The sequence below is a fragment of the Mytilus trossulus genome, chromosome 5, assembly GCF_036588685.1.
Source record: "Mytilus trossulus isolate FHL-02 chromosome 5, PNRI_Mtr1.1.1.hap1, whole genome shotgun sequence".
NCBI classification, from domain to species: Eukaryota; Metazoa; Mollusca; class Bivalvia; order Mytilida; family Mytilidae; genus Mytilus; species Mytilus trossulus.
The window spans coordinates 27,589,377-27,607,733 of NC_086377.1; the positions used below are offsets into that span (position 1 = coordinate 27,589,377).

General features: G+C 31.4%; 2 long non-coding RNA genes across 2 annotated transcripts; both read right to left on the minus strand.

The window, feature by feature from the left end:
* Window positions 1–11,755: 11,755 nt before the first annotated feature.
* Window positions 11,756–14,717, minus strand: LOC134718715 (uncharacterized). Its single transcript, XR_010107420.1, has 3 exons — window positions 14,137–14,717; window positions 12,968–13,026; window positions 11,756–11,858 (listed from the first exon to the last, which is right to left on the minus strand). It is a non-coding gene; the product is annotated as an uncharacterized LOC134718715 (long non-coding RNA).
* Window positions 14,718–15,261: 544 nt separating this feature from the next.
* Window positions 15,262–16,937, minus strand: LOC134718716 (uncharacterized). Its single transcript, XR_010107421.1, has 3 exons — window positions 16,867–16,937; window positions 15,955–16,019; window positions 15,262–15,330 (listed from the first exon to the last, which is right to left on the minus strand). It is a non-coding gene; the product is annotated as an uncharacterized LOC134718716 (long non-coding RNA).
* Between the last annotated feature and the right edge of the window lie 1,420 nt (window positions 16,938–18,357).

The window sequence follows — 18,357 nt, forward strand, 5'->3', positions numbered from 1 at the left end:
TGATCAGACAAAAACAGAATAATGCAATTGTAAAGGGCGATGTGGTGTCATAGGTTTAACCGAAGATCTCATTCAGACGTATTGATGGTAGCTAGACCAGAAGTCAGTAGACTATCAGATAAATTTGCAAGATCTAGTGGTTTGAGGCATTCTATAATAGATGAACGGCTAAATGAACACACAAGGGTTTCTTTAAAAAGACCAAAGGCAAATAATTTGAAGATCCTTTGAAGCAAATATAAAACGAAGGAGAACCGGTTTCTTATAACCAGTTTAAAAAGAACAACTCCTATTATGTCGGTAAAATAAAACTGTAAACGTTTTTGTAAAAACGAAGCTAGAGCCTTTAAATATCTTTTCTAGACTTTTATTTTTTGTCGCAGTGGACAAATTCATTTGGAATATTTCTTAATCCATAAAGACAAACTGCTCCTCCGTTTTTGTCTTCGGATGTCATTTTAAACAGTGGTTTTAAATCGGTGCAAATGGATAAACTTGAAACATTTTGTAATTTGCAGATCCAAATTCTGACGCATTTATTGTTGATAGAGCAGCAATGGTTAATTCCAGGCCACCTTGTAGGGAATCAATATTGGATGATTTTGCAATTGTGTTATACGGCCTTAAATAAAATCTTGCATCGATAAGTATTTAAGAGTAGATATTGCTTTAGATTTACTAAATGAATCATTGAAAGGCTAGATGTGAGAAGACAAAAGTTGGGTTCTGGAGTAGTTTTCTCTATGAAGATGACAACGAAACGAAATTTTTCAAGTGTCTTGCCGACAGAAATGCTTCTGTAGAGACTAATAAGGATACTTTCCAGCTACCCCTTGTAAGCATGGAGAAGCAGATATACGAATGTTTGTCTATGTTCGGCCTGATTATGAAAATTGTTGTAGGACGGTAATTTAAGGTAGCACTGACACATATCGGTAGTAGTATTAAGAATTGCAGCACTCCAAAAATATGGTGGAACAAACTTTGAATAGGTTTTGGCAGGATTGAAGACTTTTGATGGCTTCCAGTACGTGATATATCAAATGCGTTTGGTCCTCGTGTAGCTACTCTTCTATTCATTCATACATTCAGTGCATGTGTGACACTGAGGGAATAGGTCAGTTTGGATGACATAGGAAGTATATCAACATGTTAAGGGACGTACTTATTTCTTTGCTGAAGTATAAAGACACATACAAGGACATAAAAGAAGCATTTGTTTGCATCATGTATGACAGAACAACATCACTATTTGCTGTTAACGAGGCACGATGTAATTTTTTACCCAGGAAGCAGTGGCATTGTGATGTAGTACCGCCTACAAGAGTTTTTTTTTCCTCGGAGCACATCCAAAGAGCAGCGTATCAAGGAGGATAAGTTTGGGATCAGCCTGATTTATGTACCAATTCATGAACACTGGGGTTGGGTGAAAATAAAATCGAAGACTTCTTCGGCTACCGTTAAAGTTGCATCCTGCTGTCGGGAACTTTTGAAGTGAGGAGGCGAAAAATCCAGTTGTGTTGGTGACTGTAAATGCTACCGTTCTGTCCTTCCTTGTACGAGTTTTGTTATTGGCTACTGTCCGATATTTTTTAGATAACGAAACTGCCTTTCTAACAAAACTAGACATTTAATCTTAACAAAGAATGTGATATCACTTGTTAAGTTGATGAAAATTAAAAAAAAAAAACATTTTCAAAAATTTTGCCGCCATTTTAAAACCGGAAATCACTCTTTTTTGTCATTAATGTGTTGTTTTTCCGTACTTTAAAAACTAATATTTACGCTTAATAAAACCTTACATTGGACTATACCTATAACACAACTTTCAAAGATTTACAACTGGATATGACGCCATTTGCAAAATGATCGGTGGCCATCTTGAAAAAATGGAATTTCTTTATGGCCAGCACCTCATTTCTTTTAATTATCGTTTAGTCCACCTGTATAAAAAATTTCATGCTTGTATTTCATGCTTGTGCTATTACTTGTTAAGTTGATGGAAATTGTTAAAATATTTTTTACGTATTTGCATCTAATTTGGAACCGGCAAACACTATTTTTCTTCAGTTATATGTTGTTTTGTCGTACTTAGGAGCTGTTTTTAACGTTTTATCATAATTTACATTGATTTATACATAAACCATCTTTCAAGGATTAAAAACCCTTGTAAAATTGCTTGATAGTTAAAAAAAATCGAAATTTTTGACTTGTTAGCCGACATTTTGAAACCGGAAGTCACTTTAAGATTCATAAATGTATTGTCTAGTCGTTATTTGTGAACTGCCATTTTCTTTTTATCAAATCTAACAATGGATTTTACATATAACACACCTTTCAAAGGATTAACAAATATTGGCTAATTTGTTATGACGCCATTTCAAAATTTGTGGTGGCCATCTTGAAAAAATGATTATTTTTTCTGGCCAGCAGCGGATTTTTTATAAGTATCATTTAGTTAACCTTTATACCAAATGTCATGCTTGTATCACGATTTGCACAATTATGTCCATAATATCTCCCACTATTATCGGCGATGTCGAAATTAGCCGTCAGTAATAAACAGTCAGTTGGCGTCAAAACAGCTAACAAATCTGTTTATTAAGTATGTTTAAAGTATATGATGTATATTGTATCTAATCAGCCCTTCTGTATTTCACTGGTCTTTTTTTTAATTTATTCAACAAATTTCGCTTGTCCAGGTGTCAATAACGGTGATGTCCACACCATGAGTAGTTTGTTATTTGCGTGCCGTGTGCCGAATGTCGCCCCTCCTCTAAAAAAGGACGGTATAAAAACTATTTTTCATATACAATCTTGCAAATGATTGTCGTCCAATTATAACACTCGTTACATTGTTCTTTGGTATATTTAGAATCCGTAATAAACCTTAATTATCTGGAAAATGAGATAATGAATTATCTGACGGTATTCTTCAGTAAATATAATCTGGCAAACGATTGTCGTCCAATCAGAACACTCGTTACATTGTTCTTTTGTATATTTATCGGTCAATATCAGCCCTCGAGCCATGCGGCTCTTGGGCTGATATTGAACCTAGGGCTGATAATACCGGCACGGGACATTTGCGCTTTTTCATAGGACATTTGCGCTTTTTTTTGTGGACACTTGCGCTTCAAAACATAGGACATTTGCGCTTTTCACATAGGACATTTGCGCTTTTTTTATATAAATTATATATCTATGACTTCCCTTTTCTTTTATCCGGGCTTGGGACCGGCAGGTTTGACCGGGCAGAGTTAAAGTCATTCTTTATGGTTAAAAGTTTAAAAATCATTTCATAGCACAAACATGTCATATTGTTGATATTTGTTTAAAAGTTTATGTACAGCTAAAAGTACACATTCTTATGAAATAAAACCATGCATGTACTGTCATCACAATTACAGGTCAGTTATAGCTTGATATTCGAAGCCCAATGAGTGAACAAATCTTGCTCTTGTTATCTGTCCTGATTGGTACTTAAATAAATGATCGAGTTTCTACTTCTCAATTCTTGTTTGGGGAGCCTGTTCATTAATGTACCTAATCATAAACATTTTTTTCATTTACTAGTCTCTATAACTTTAAACTCCATGTTCAAGACTGTGTAAATGTGAACTAACTATAATGACAAATATAAGTTATTTTTTTTCACTTAATGATTACTTCTCGTTAAGATTACAGGTAGACCACTTTAGGTAAAAAGCGCAAATGTCCGGTCAATTTAATACAGGTGAATCAAAATTAAAAGCGCAAATGTCCTTAGTATTTGAAGCGCAAATGTCCTATCGTTTTACAGGTAAAAAAGCACAAACGTCCTGTGCCCGATAATACATGCGATATGAAAAATGCCATGTAATAATCTGATAATACGATTCGAACAATGCTCTTTTCAAGTTAGCTGTAGTCAAGTCCTACGGTTTCTCAAAATTAAATTGTCCACAGAGCTTAGAATGTAACGCGCTTAATTCTTCTCTGAAAATTCAATCTTTTAGTCGTGGATTATTATTTTTATAATAGAAAGAATTGAAAATACTGTCACTCATTCAGCAAGCTGTTTTACTTTAATTGAAAACAAATAAGATGCAAAAGATATCATAGGGATATTCAAACTAACAAGTCGAAAATAAACTGACAACACCATGGAGAAAAGAAAAAATTACCAACAAACAAAAGTACACAAAACACACAACTATAAACTTAAGACTGATCAACACGAACCCTACAAAAAAACTGAAGTTGTTCCGTATCTAGAGTGCATTTCTTTCTAACAAAAACGATAAAAACGGTTCAGCGAGCACACGTTTATATCCTTTGTTTCTAACATACGTTTGCAAAGTTTGCAATAACCCTTACAAACTATAAATTCGCGAAAAATGCGTCTACAGTTTAACTGTTGACAAGCGGATGATGGTAACTGTAGTTTTTGCCTGAATAGAACTTATCACCTGTTAGTAAAATTGTATAAGATACCGTGAAAAAAAAAATGTTTTTTCTAAGTGGTCTTGATTTATTTTCGATTGTCTTCTTACTAGAACATTTGTGGATATCCAAGTGTGTATGTGTTGAACAATCTAGCTTTAGAGGCAGTTATTTCATTGTGCTTTAAATTCAAATAGAAAAAAATGCCCCTGCTCTATCTATAAGTTCATTATATTTTATGCCATTATTCTCTTCTTTTCCCCCAATATTATTATCTATTCATTTTTGTCCATTCTGTCTTCTTTTTCCGTTATTTTCTGTTATACCAACAACCCATCCAGACCTTCATGCATGTGTATGACAGGCACCATTGTTTGTCTAATTAGAACGAGGTTTACATTTTTGTCTTTAAGTTGTTGTTTACATATATTATTCTCTATTGTTATCCTATTGTTTTTAATTTCCTTTTTGTGTCCATTCTGTTGTCTTTTTCTATTATTCTCTAATATATATATATAAACATCCCTTCCAGAACTTCATGCATATATATGACAGGTCAGGCATTGTTATTGGTGAGTTATATAAAAAATATTAAGAACGAAAATTAAATCTTATTCTTTTAGCTTATAGTTTACATATTATTTAAATCTAAAGGAGATACTACAAAGCCAATTAAAAAATACTTACAATTTCAAAGTATTTATTCAAATTAATTCCGACAAAACAATTTAAATTAACTTAAAATGAGAAGAAAATAGTTGTAAATTAGATCTGTTTGTGAAAATACACATTTGTGGATATATTTTATTAAGTTTAAAAACGGTTGTGGAAGAACACAATGTGGTTTTTTTTGGCAATTAGTTAAATTATATCAATAATAGTTTTTTCTCTGAAAACTTAAGACACTGTGCAAAGGGAGGCAAATCAAATTTTCCCAAAAAGGTGCCGTATCGCCAGCTGATGGTGCTATATCAGCAGGTGCTCTATCTACGGGGCGCCGAATGGGACTCTTGTGGTTTTGTACAAAATTCAATTCTGTCATAACAAAATCATTTTTGTCTTACAAAACTATGTGCTATAGACTTGTTTTGTGAGAACTTCAATTTTGTGATGACAAAATTCATTTGTGTAGACAAAATTCATTTTTGTCATGACAAAATTCATTTTTGTAGACAAAATTCATATTTGTCATGACAAAAGTCAATTTTGTCTTAAAGGTATGCAAATATAAACATATTTGCATACAAACTTGACTTTTGTTACCTGATATGGAAATTAAATCACAAAAGTCAATTGTGTACGGTAAGATTCAATTTTGTGAGACAAAATTGACTTTTGTGAGACAAAATTGACTTTTGTGAGACAAAATTGACTTTTGTGAGACAAAATTGACTTTTGTGAGACAAAATTGACTTTTGTGAGACAAAATTCAATTTTGTCATTTTTGTTGAGACAAAAGTCAATTTTGTCAATTTTGTTGAGACAAAAGTCAATTTTGTTAATTTTGTTGAGACAAAAGTCAATTTTGTAAATTTTGTTGAGACAAAAGTCAATTTTGTTAATTTTGTTGAGACAAAAGTCAATTTTGTCAATTTTGTTGAGACAAAAGTCAATTTTGTGACGACTAAATTCATTTTTGTGATGACAAAATTCAATTTTGTAACAACAAAATTGACTTTTATGAGACAAAATTGACTTTCATGAGACAAAAATCAATTTTGTTGAGACAAAATTCAATTTTGTTAATTTTGTTGAGACAAAAATCAATTTTGTTGAGACAAAATTCAATTTTGTTGAGACAAAATTCAATTCTGTTAATTTTGTTGAGACAAAATTTAATTTTAATAATTTTGTTGAGACAAAATTCAATTTTGTCAATTTTGTTGAGACAAAATTCAATTTTGTTAATTTTGTTGAGCAATTTTGTTGAGACAAAAGTCAATATTTTGTCAATTTTGTCTCACAAAAGTCAATTTTGTGTAACAAAAGTCAATTTTGTGTAACAAAAGCCAATTTTGTGTAACAAAAGTCAATTTTGTGTAACAAAATTAATTTTTGTGTAACAAAAGTCAATATTGTGTAACAAAAGTCAATTTTGTGTAACAAAAGTCAATTTTGTGTGACAAAAGTCAATTTTGTGTAACAAAAGTCAATTTTGTGTAACAAAAGTCAATTTTGTGTAACAAATGTCGATTTTGTATGCAAATTAGTTCACAGAAACCAAACTAAACTAATTTAAATACAAAATTGACTTTTGTCGCTCAATTTTCAAATTAGGTAACAAAAGTCAAGTCTGTGTAACAAAAATGAATTTTGTCATGACAAAAGTGACTTTTGTCCGCTGATAGATAATTTTGTATGACAAAATTTCAAATTTGTAGTATGATACAAATTTTGTTAAACTGAACTCATTTTTGTTGAACAAAAGTCACTTTTGTCCGTACAAAATTGAATTTTGAGTACAAAACCACAAAAGTCCCATTCGGCGCCCCGTACTATCAGCAGGTAAGTGATCTAGACCTTACTGGTCTGGGTTGGTTGGCCAGGTCACACCACACATTTTTTAAACTAAATACCTCAATCAGTGGCGCAGCTTGCATGTATGCTCAGATGCTCAAGCATCCACATCATTTTGACCAAAAAAATAAAATAGCAGACTTCAACTCAGAAGTATCCAAATGTATCAAGGCTGAGGTTAATATCCAGTCATTTTCGAAGCAGTATTCCTGCATGGTCTTTCATTCAGGATAAATTAGAATATGTAAACAAGATAGTCCAATCGCAGAATAGTGTTTCAAGTTAACTTTTGTTCGTCAAAAAAATCTACGTTATCGGCTAATTAAGGTAAGCGGAGAGGATGATGAAACGCAGACCCTTGGACATGTTTCCTCTGAAATTGAACCTAGTGAAGTGATGTCTTCTCATCTGACTATAGCAACTAACAACTAAAACACCATATCCTGACTCCTGATATCGTTTTTGTGACATGGTAAACGACGTGATAAAAAAAATCAATTTGTAATATACCGTGAAAATTCCTAGGCTTATGAATTCCCGTTTCTATCTAGGTTCAAATACTAGTTTTATTTTCAATTAAAGAAAAGGTCCAATGTTCCCCGCCATGCACATCACAAATGTTCATGTCATGTTTTATCTATCAAAGGGCAAGGAACAAGGGGATAACTAAAAAAGCACTTGTTTTCTTTTTCTTTACTCTTTTCAATATCTTCAGAGAAATTAAAGCTTACAGCAAATGAAATGGGATTTCCATTACCATTTATATTTCAAAGGGTCATAACTGGTTAAAAATATTTGAATATTACTTATTTTTGAAAGTGTCAAAGACATTGCTGATGATATGAGTTTCACTTAATCTGACAAAAATTGTATACATGAGAGTGCTAACACGACCGGTTGGTCGTAGGCCCGGTATTTTTATGTCTCCTGCAACGCGTTTAGCTAAATACTAGTAATCAAAAATCAAAAACCTAAGGTTGCAGATGCAAATTCCTGGAAAGAAGAGTCACTTCAGTTCCTATATTCCGAAGTTCCTTAATTATACAAAAGTGCCGCTGTAATGGGGTCCGTTTTTGATATGTCAAATATAAAATTAGGTGGGAAACTTTTAAATGCAATATTCATGAATTAAATGAAGGTACTTTCGAGGAAACAATAAAATTCAGTTTAAAATATAAATATATGAAAAGGTGGGTATTTTGAATTTAAACAAAAATGTAACTAGTGTCGGATTCTGGGGGAGTACATGTGCTTAAATAAAAAATAATTTTCTGCATAAAAAGGTCCAAATTTTTTTATCTGAATATTAGCTTGATTGTAAACAAACTTCTGTTCATGTTTACTACAGAGTTATTAAAATTTCAAAAACTGAGTGAATATTTGTAGAAGACTACAAAAGAAATGTAGGATGGCTTAGATAGTCTTGCTTTTGCCACTAAAGTTGCAGGCGCTATAAAAACATGAAAATAAGTTCATGGTCAGATGTACCTCATCAGACAAACATGTTTACCTTTATATAATCATTCTGTATACCAAATATAGTTGACCCTTTTTTGAATATCTCTTATAACTTCCCTTTCATGAATTTGACCTACCGAATTAGACTATTTACCGGATTTGTAATCACATAAGCAACACGACGGGTGCCGCATGTGGAGCAGGATCTGCTTACCCCTCCGGAGCACCTGAGATCACCCCTAGTTTTTGGTGGGGTTCGTGTTGTTTATTCTTTAGTTTTCTATGTTGTGTCATGTGTACTATTGTTTTTCTGTTTGTCTTTTTCATTTTTAGCCATGGCGTTGTCAGTTTGTTTTAGATTTACGAGTTTGACTGTCCCTTTGGTATCTTTCGTCCCTCTTTTACTTATAGTATCCAAGAAATAATCCTTATCACAAAATTTAAATATGAACAAATATCCATGAAAATAAGGTCAAGGTCAGAAGAACCTTGTTAGACAGACATGTGCACCATACAATCATTCCATCCATTAAAACATAAATAAACATGAAGAATTACCTTGTTTCAGAGAAACAAATACATAATCACAAAACTGAACATTAATCACTGAACCATGACTTTTTAGGCTAGGCATTCCCTCAGGATGGTAATAATGAATGCTGTTTAAAGTCCTGTGGCAATTAAATGCATATTCAGGACAGGTTCATGAATATTAAGCCTACTTTGTGCAATCCACATATAGAGCAGCAGCAAATGCCATTTTTTAAATCATTGGTTTTAACATGCCAGGGGGTCCAACTTGAGACCAACGCAATAACACAAGACCACTGATGTAATCTTTGTATGAAGGACATGTATACCTTTTTTATAATTTTATAATATACCAAATATATAGTCAGCCGTATTACACATAAGGTTGCAACCATTTGATTTTTTTTGGGGGTGGGGGGGGGGGGGCTATGTTTTTTTTTTTCTGTGCAAACTTTTTTTTTCGCTTTGGCGAAGAACAATATATTTTTTTAGCGACAAACCAAAAACATTTTTTCTTTTTTTTCTTTCAATTTTAGCATTACATAGTGGCAGCTGAGGGTGAAACCAAAATTTTTTTTTCTCATGGTCCAAAACAAATTATTTTTTCACCAAAACCTGGAAAAAACTTTTTTTTCCAAAAAAAACCATAGCCCCACTTTCCTTTTCTATTTTAATTGGACCGTGAAATTGGGGTCAAAAGTCTAATTTGGCTGTAAAATTAGAAAGATCATATCATAAGGAACATACATACTAAATTTCATGTTGATTGCACTTCAGCTTAAAAAACCTTGACCAAAAACTTTAACCTGAAGCGGGACAGACGGACGAACGGTACGACAAACGGACGAACAGACCAGAAAACATAATGCCCCTCTACTATCATAGATGGGGCATAAAAACACCCTGGTTATTGAACCTGAAATATAGGGTAAAATGTATAATGAAACACCATGAGGCATCTGCATACAGATATGGAGCTATCGAGCCTCTTCTACAGTTTGCATAATTATGATTTTACATAAATCCTTTTAGCATTATAGTCACCTATTAACAGCATTGGTAGCTATATGATGGTAATCAGCAAACACAATGATCAATTCTGTAAGGTAGTGCTTAAAGCATCGTTTATTTTGAGTCTTATTCAAACCAGCAAAGAAATTACACAAAAAATTCTTAAAAAAGTTGAATGATGATGATCGACACCTAATGGAAATATAAATCATCTGCATGTGTGTCATACCGTGGACCACAGAAATCTCTTCCCCCTTTACTTATCCAAATTCAAATGAAATGAGGCTGGTTTTTCAAATATATTTTATTTACCAATTATAATTATTATGATATATCACATATGGACATGTCTGTAAATTATCTCTACAATAAAAAGGAGGAAAAGGATCTGCATCATGGGTTTTGTATCATTAGCATAATATTACATTTATACAAAATAAATGTTGACATTACTGAGGATTCTATTTATTTTCCGGGTTGTTTTTATAATATTGTTTTGAATACTAATTAGGGGGAGATAATCCTAATGTAATTTCCAATTAAATAAGCATTATGAATTAAATTAAATCATGTCTAATTTTTGACACATGTATTAAATTCTGTAAACAGAGTAATTATTCTTTGTTTAATAAAAAAAACCTTTTTGTTGCTAACCAAACTTATAAAAGCATTCCATAAACAACAGAATCCTCAATTAGTGCCAACTTTTAAAAATGACATTAAAAAAACAAAGGAAATTAAAGCTATGTTTATGCTACAATAAAAAATACATGAATCAAATTATTTTTTGAGAACAAACTCAACTTATTTACTGGGTTATAAAAAAACAAAATAGCAGAGACGTGGATTAAGAGGATTTTTCAGAGGGCCCCCTTCAGTGGGAAAAATTTGGTTTAATATTTAGGGAATCACTAAAACATGACTGGAGCAGGGCCCCGCTGAAGCAGTCAGTGCCCCCCATATTCCTGGAAAATTTCTGGATCCACCACTGACTAAATATCTTGATCTGTGCAAAAAATTATTAGATCACCAAGGATATGTTTAACAATTCATTTCATATTTTTAATCACATGCTGTTTTAAAATAAAAAGTAAAGTTTATTTACTCACACCAAATTTCTAAGCATATTAATCTTTATTAAATATCCCCCCCCCCCCCCCCCCAAACCCCTTTCGGAGGAAAAATTTGGTTGATTGTACAGGAAATGACTGGTGTAGGGCCCCTTTATGTTAAGTTCTGGATTCGCAAATAGGTAAAGTGAGTAAGTGTATGATATGTGTGTTTATCCATCTACAACTATAACCCACAATTATCAAGATTAAATGGGACTTTCTCTAAACTTTCAAATAATCTTCAGTATCTGCCAACACTGTGTTCCATTGTTTTCACTTCAAAAAGGTTGGGAAAACCCAAAATTTCATTATAATAAATTAAAAAACATACTGCCTTTAATACAGAAAATCAGCTGAAAGTTTCAATGAAAATCTACCAAGCTGTGGATGAGAGCTGACGATGGACAAACAAACAAACAATACAAATCTTCTTTAACACCCCATTTCAAAGGCATATTTATGGGGATGTCTCCTCTCCCTGTTGCGGGAAAAATTTTGTTTAATCAATTGCCCCTCTAAGAAAGTCCTTTAGGACCCCGCAAAATTTAAGTTTTAATGATTCATCAATTAAAAAACAATAATTGAATGCAAATGGAATACAAATAATATAAATAAAAAATATCCAATTTGAAACTCAATACAGGAATAAAATACAGGAATAAAAACAATTTGTTTACAACTCATTCTGCCACAACATTACTGTCTAAGGATTCTATTAAAAAAAAATAGTAACAGTTCAGCCACGGTTTGCAGGATATTGTCTGAAGATTGTACCACACAAGGCAGCAAAGGTGACACTTTCAACTGAAAAGAAATAAAGTCAAGTTTTAATTATTGTTTGATTTCGAATTAATTATTATTCTGGAATATAATAACATTTAATGTGCAATTTTTCAATTAAAAAAAGAACCTGATATCACTGAATGTGAAATATAAAAAATAGAAGATGTGGTATGATTGCCAATGAGACAACTCTCCACAAGAGACCAAATGATACAGAAATTTAAAACAACTATAGACTGTATGACCGTTGACAATGAGCAATGCCCATAAACCATTATCAAGTCAACTATAAAAGATTCCCAAAATGACATCTGTAAAACAATTCAATCAAGATAACTAATGGCCTCATTTATGTACAAAAAATGAACAAAAAACAAATATATGTAACACATCAACATACAACCCCAGAAACAGGCTCCTGAAGACAAAAATAAACTTTCCAAACTTTTCTGAGACTTAAGGTGGTACCTTACACTACAGGGAGATAACTCTGTAAAATCAGCTAAACGTTTTAATTATGTTGTGTTATTTAGGGAGGATTAAGCTTTTTAATGATCAAAAGTAGTGTTTGTAAAACTGCTATATAATCAGTGTAATTTATCTGATAAAATAGTTCGTTCAACGTTTTTGAAATTTTTATATTTTTGTCAAAGGGTCAAAAGTAATACTTTGTCAAAATTTTATGAAAATATAAACGAGCCAAATTAATTTTAGTGAAAGTGTTGGGTACCACCTCAACATCAATTTTCCATGAGTAATTATTTGAAATATTCAACATGATGAATGCAGAAGCTGCTGATAAATTCACTAAACAAAAAGTTAAAATAATTGAATACGGCATGTTATTTGTTGTTTAGTTGACACTTACTCCACACAAAATTTATGTTAAAAATGTAGGAATAAAATTCTTTTGAAAGTTGAAACGAATATATGAACCACTGAATGTGAGGCAGTTATTATGCATCTTTTTATAAAAGCTATTTTTTTACTTGATATCAGGTTATATCCCCTTCATATTTCTTGTTCAGGAAAGGGACAAAAAATCAGTAAAAATGGATACATAGATATCTAGGGGCATAGATACATGTATAATTAAAATTTAAATTGTTTGTTGATTAATAAATTCTCACCTTAAACAGCTCTCTTTACTCCTCAAGCAAGTTACCCAAAGGAAACTTGTGATGCTAACCTGTAAAACAAAGTTCAAGGTCAGTTATTCGCAACTTTAAAAAATATATATAGATCATAATAATTGATTAAAAGTTCTCGAATAACATACAAAATTCTGTGAGAAAAAATAATTGGTATTCAAAATCAAACTAATGGTTATGTTTTCTGCTCTTTGTATGTTTTTTTTATCTCTCCAACTCATTCTCGATTGATATTTTCAATTCTATTAAGTTTGCAATACAAAAATAAACTTGTACTTTATCATATAGTATAGTATTTCAAACCTTTAAAAAAACAATTGATATCAATTACTATTAAATTATGAAAAAAACTAAAAGCTTGTATACCTACCATCATGTTAACAATATACAATTATGGCCCTTAGGAAAGGTGAATATCCAAAATTGTCAACCCTTAAAAGGTTATTTCCCTAAGGGCGAAGATTTTTTTTAAAAGTGTAACAAAATTATGCCTTGTCACATTTCATATGAATTTGTCTTATACTATCATTTTCTGTATGTTAACTTGATACCTAAGGTACAAAACAATTCAATTGAATACAAGTTGTTGTTCACATCCATTTGTATTTTTGTGCATCTGATGAGTTGAGCCTTTTTCAACTGATTTTTATAGTTCGTTCTTATGTTGTACTGTTATACCACTGTCCCAGGTTAGGGGAGGGTTGGGATCCTGCTAACATGTTTAACCCCGCCACATTATTTATGTACATGCTTGTCCCAAGTCAGGAGCCTGTAATTCAGTGGTTGTCGTTTGTTTATGTGTTACATATTTGTTTTTCGTTCATTTTTTTACATAAATAAGGCCGTTAGTTTTCTTGTTTGAATTGTTTTACTTGTCTTATCAGAACCTTTTATAGTTGACTATGCAGTATGGGCTTTGCTCATTGTTGAAGGCTGTACAGTGACCTATATTTGTTAATGTCTGTGTCATTTTGGTCTTTTGTGGATAGTTGTCTCAATGGCAATCATACCACATCTTCTTTTTAATGTGTTATAAAATTGTTCAGCTTTGTGATGTAGATGTCCTCAAAATCAAACCCATTATAAACAAATAATTTAAAATGCCTATAATAATATGATCATTAGTTTTGTGGAATATTTCAACTCACCACATATTTTTCATGGTAAGGCCTCAGACTGGGTTGAAGATTTAATTGACCATCTTCCTTAAGAGCTGCTATCCTAACCTCGAAGGTGGTTTATGTCCTCATCTTATTGTCCATTTGCTTTCAGAAATAACATTATGTAAAAATAAATATCAGATGCACTTTTTAAGTCTTTTGAAATTTCACCTAATCAATTGTAGTTACCCACAATTTCTCCCACCCTCCAAATCTATTATCTATAGCTAGAGCTCTGCTTACATTTTTTTTTATTCACAGAACTCTAAATAATAGTAATTTTAGCAAGTATACATCTGATATTTAAAGAAAATGTGTACAAAAGTGAATATTTTATATTCCATATAAACACTCAGGAAATTTCAAGTATAATGAGTATAACAAAGGAATTACCTCCCTTTTGTCCTGAAAATTTCACCCTGTTGAGACTCCACACCCTTTAAATATTTAACAATACAAAATTTGTATAATTAAAATAAAGAAATAATAATATGTAAAAACTACAACACATTTCAATAAAGGGATGCGCTTTAGCACATGATACGGACGTTGCTCTTTTAAGTTTCACCAAAACTGCATAAAATCCCCCTTTTTTAAGTATAAAAATTCATTACTTAAGAAAATCTAAAATTAATAAAAAGGGAAAGGGAGCTTATGTCAATAGATATAAACAATTCACCAAAGTTTCATGGACATTGGTGAAAGCCTTTTTGAGTTATTGTCCAGGTGTGAAAAATCCCCCTTTTTTATGAATAAAGCCCCATAAATCCAAAACTTAAAATCTGGAATTTATAAAAATTGAAAGGGAGCAATAACAAAATGTATATAAAAATTCAGAAAACTAAAAAAAAACACTTTACATATTTTTTTTTAGATTCTCCATTCTAAACCAACTGGAGGCCTTTTGACTAGACAGACCATTATTAAGTTGACAAGTAAAATTTGTCTGTTCCATTTCATTTTCAAAGTAAAAATGAAAGAGATACAGGGGGTGGGGGAATAACGAAGAAGATCTAACAATTGTAAATACAAGCTCCCAATCTAATTGAAAATGGAGAATCTTTACACCTTTTTTTTTTTTTTTTTTTTTATAAAAAATTACATTTTTTGAAATATATACAAACAAAGTTTGAATAACATTCTTCAGTTTTATCACATAATCATTGCTTCAGCCACAGCTTCCTGAAATAGAAATAAACATTCTTAAACATATTTGTCAAAACAAGATCAAACCGATATACCGATTTATACAATTATTAGCAAAAAAGGATGATAAAATCAATGGTTGATGTGCATCATGTTTATTTTCCTTTATTAGTTGTATGAATTAATACATTGGTTTTCTAGTTTGAAACTGTTTCACATTTTGTTATGTTCAGGCAGGGCCTTTAAAACTGGTACTGTAAAACCAGAAATTATTGCATGCTATTCTTGTGATTTTTCAACAAATGGACAAATATGCAAAATAAATAATCCCAAGATTTCAGAAAAATCTGGCCTCAAAGTTTTGCATTAGAGATTAGATTTATAGATACAAGTTCCTATTGTGATATTCAACCAGTTGCATTATTTACATTCATATAGGTTTTGCTCATTGCTGAAGGTCCTACAGTGATTGTAATTTGCTTCTCTTATTGATAGTTGAGTAGTTGGCAATCTTATAACATCTCTTTATTCTTAAATACCCAATCCAGATTACCAGTATAATTAAAACTATTAATTTGGAAAATATTTCAAAATACATGTGTTCATAAAAAAATACATGGTGAATTTAAAAGTTCATTAATCAATATTTTAGTTTCTTACCATAAAATTCAGCTCCAATGGCCGTTTCCCAGCTTCAATCCTTGCAGACAAGCTGTGGTGCTAACCTGAAATATAAAATACAAAATTGTTTTAAAGGATAACTTCTGAAATACTGTATCTATGATATATAAAATGGGTTATATATGCGATAGGTTGAGAACATTGGTTAGACATCAATCCAACAACACAATTCAATCCTAAAAGGAGTAGGCTTAAAAGGGTTATTGGCCCTAAGATTTTTTTTTTTTTTTTAAATCAAGCCCAAATACTACAAATTTAACATATATATTGTTCTGGTATCATTATTGATACAAAATAAACACTTCATTTTGGCACCTGACACTATAAACTATTAAGTTATGACATCTTGATTATGCAATTCTGGTGTATTCGCAAAAGCGCCAATTAAGGTCCAATTTTTCACAATTCAGAACAGTTTTTAGCATATCCAGTAATAGTTTACGTCTTTTTATTTAAATACATGTATTACCCTTGGTTCCTATAAGTTACGAAACATTTTGGATCAAAGGTATTCTTTAAGCTTTTAGGTAAGAAAATTCACAAAATTATAGCATTTTGATAATATCTCCCAATATACCTAATTATGGAGACTACAATGTATTATAAAGAAGCGATTTATTTTAAGTCACATTAAGTTTCTTGAAACATATCCATTTAAGATTCAAATTGGGGCCCCTTTGATATTCTATGATAAAAGTTGAAATTTAAAATCTATTATAAGGCCATACTTTGCCAAGAGACCATTGTCATATGATACTGATAAAATAAAGAGTATATACTGTTGACCAAACTCTTATAAACCTTTAACCCTAAAAAAGTCAGTATTCATTTTAAAATAATCTTATTTATAGATATTTTTTTTTAAACAGGATTAACAATACTGGTACCTACCTACATATTAGCTGTATTTGACCACCAAGTCTTATTCCCACACCATGAAAACATGCCACAGAAAGTACCTAAAAAGAAATTAACACATTTATTAATTTTACAAACCAATTTCTATGTCAACCTAAAGATTGATTTACACATTTTTCTGATTTCTTACTTCAAGTACCAATAGTATAAAATCCACATATTTTGTAAAGATTGAAAAACAAACAAAAGTAGTCAAGGTTTATGATTTGAATTCTGCACTCAACTAATTTGAATAATGGAAATGAGTTGTCTCCCATTGAATGAACAAATCTTGCTGTTAATTGTGCTAGTCTCCCCTTGAAAGGTAATTCCTATCTTAGAATTTACTCCTGCAATTGTAATAGAAATTCTTGTTAATGTACAATCAAGGGGTACAATCAAATTTACGTGATGGATATACACACACCGGAAGTTACAGTCGAACTCGCCGCTTGAAAGGTTAGTAGTTGCATTTTCTTGTTTATATCAATTAAATTTTGATTAATAAGTTGGCACACCGAATGTCGGATAGTATGTAGTTTTAAAATACACAATTGTTTTTGCTAGAAAGCGTGCAGTTATTGAAAACACTTCGACACAGTTCCAAATTTTCAACGAATTTTTGTGTCGAAGTGTTAGCATTAACTGCACGATTTCCAGCAATATAATTGTGTATTTCAAAACTAGATAGTATCCGACATTCCGTATTAAATTTCATTGATATAAACAAGTAAATATGACTACTTACCTTTCAAGCGGTCTGCTCGACTGTTACTTCCGGTGTGTGTATATCCATCACATGATTTTGATTGTACCCCTTGACAATGGTATCCCAAAATATTAAACTGGTAAATAAATTATTGAAAGATGTTTTTCATGGAGAAAATAAGGATGAATATGTACATTTAACAAATATTTCTAGAAAATGTATAGAAATTGTTTGACTTCAATAAACTTGCCTTCTCAATTTCATGGTAAAGCCTCAGACTTGGTTGAAAATTTTATTGACCATCTTCCTTAGAGCTGCTCTCCTGGCTGCCAGAGTGGCTGTCATCATTATCTTAATTGCAATCTTTTCGTTTTTGGTCCATTATTTATAGAAATAAATAAAAAAAATATCAGATGCACTCTCAATTAATCACGTATCTTGAAAATTTCACCAAATCAATTCTACCGATAGTGTCCCATAATTTCTCCCACCCTTAAATCTATTATCTGGAGCTCTGTTTACATTTTTTTTTATTTACAGAACTCTGAATAATAGTCATTGTTAGCTAGTATACATCTGATATTAAACAAAAAACATATACATATGAATATTTAAGTAAAATAATAAATTTAACAGGGGAATAATTTATTACCCTTTGCCAAAAATTTCACCTGTTTAGACTCCACATCATTGCTATATCTAACAAAAATACAAGATGGTATAGCTATAATAAATAATAAATAATTTGATATAAATTATTTAAATAATTAACAAAA